This window comes from Octopus bimaculoides, chromosome 22 (assembly GCF_001194135.2).
Source record: "Octopus bimaculoides isolate UCB-OBI-ISO-001 chromosome 22, ASM119413v2, whole genome shotgun sequence".
Classification (NCBI taxonomy): domain Eukaryota; kingdom Metazoa; phylum Mollusca; class Cephalopoda; order Octopoda; family Octopodidae; genus Octopus; species Octopus bimaculoides.
In genome coordinates, this window is record NC_069002.1 from 25,417,188 (window position 1) to 25,418,194 (window position 1,007).

A 1,007-nucleotide genomic window follows, 5' to 3' on the forward strand; every position below is an offset into this window, starting at 1 on the left:
TGACACTCTTGGTCGCTTCAACACTCCCACCTTCGCAACGTTTAATTTCTGCCATTCGAGTCCGCTTCTATTCTCTCCAAACCTCCACTTCTATTCTTAAGAAGAGATGCAGATCAATGCAACATTTTAGTCAGTAATTCTCTCACCCCCGCCTGACCCCCCCCCATGCTCCCAAACTCAGTGCCTTATTTGTCCCTTCATCACTCATACAACTACTCAGCAAAGCCCTATTCTAACTAATTCACTCCGTAGCTCGCAAACCACGCACTGCACTAGACGTGGGCGAAACAGGTCACCGTTTGGGAGACAAGTTCTGTTAGTCTTGCTCAATATTTATTTTCACTGCAGCATTACAAATTTTCTATCGACCTCTTAATCATTTTTGCAACCGTACACCCTTACTCACGCACCCATGTATTTCTAGTCCAATTACAGTTAAATGTAGGATTTACAGAGGCGCATGATCTGTAACGAGGTCAATAAGCTAACACGGAGTATTTGTGTCATTGCTTAAAATATTTGTGCTGTTGTTTAAATACTTTAAACTTGTTCATCTACTTCGGTTTTCTGGCGAAGTATATCACTTGTTCCACTAAAAGAATATTCTCCCGCACAACCGTACGATTAAATTACACTTTTGCTGCAAGTTTTAATTTTAAACCATGTTCTGTTCAGGGAAATAAACTTAATGCAGTCACATATCAGTTTCCTGCTGTCTGTTGGTTGTTTGGCAACAAATATTAACTGTGTGACTCCTTACTGAGTTTTTATTTTAAATAAACAACTAGGATTATTTAGAAACCTCAAGCAGTGGGCCATAGAGAAACGGTGTAGGGTTCGGAGAATAATGGATTCATTTCTATTCGTAGGTAATCGTAGCTGGAGTTGTTTAGCCCTAGGTCGACCTTGATGGAAGAGGGTATGATTAAAGGGTATGGTCTTATATATATATATAGGAAAAATAGAAGTTGAAAATACACTAAGAATGGTTAAAATGTTTTTATTAA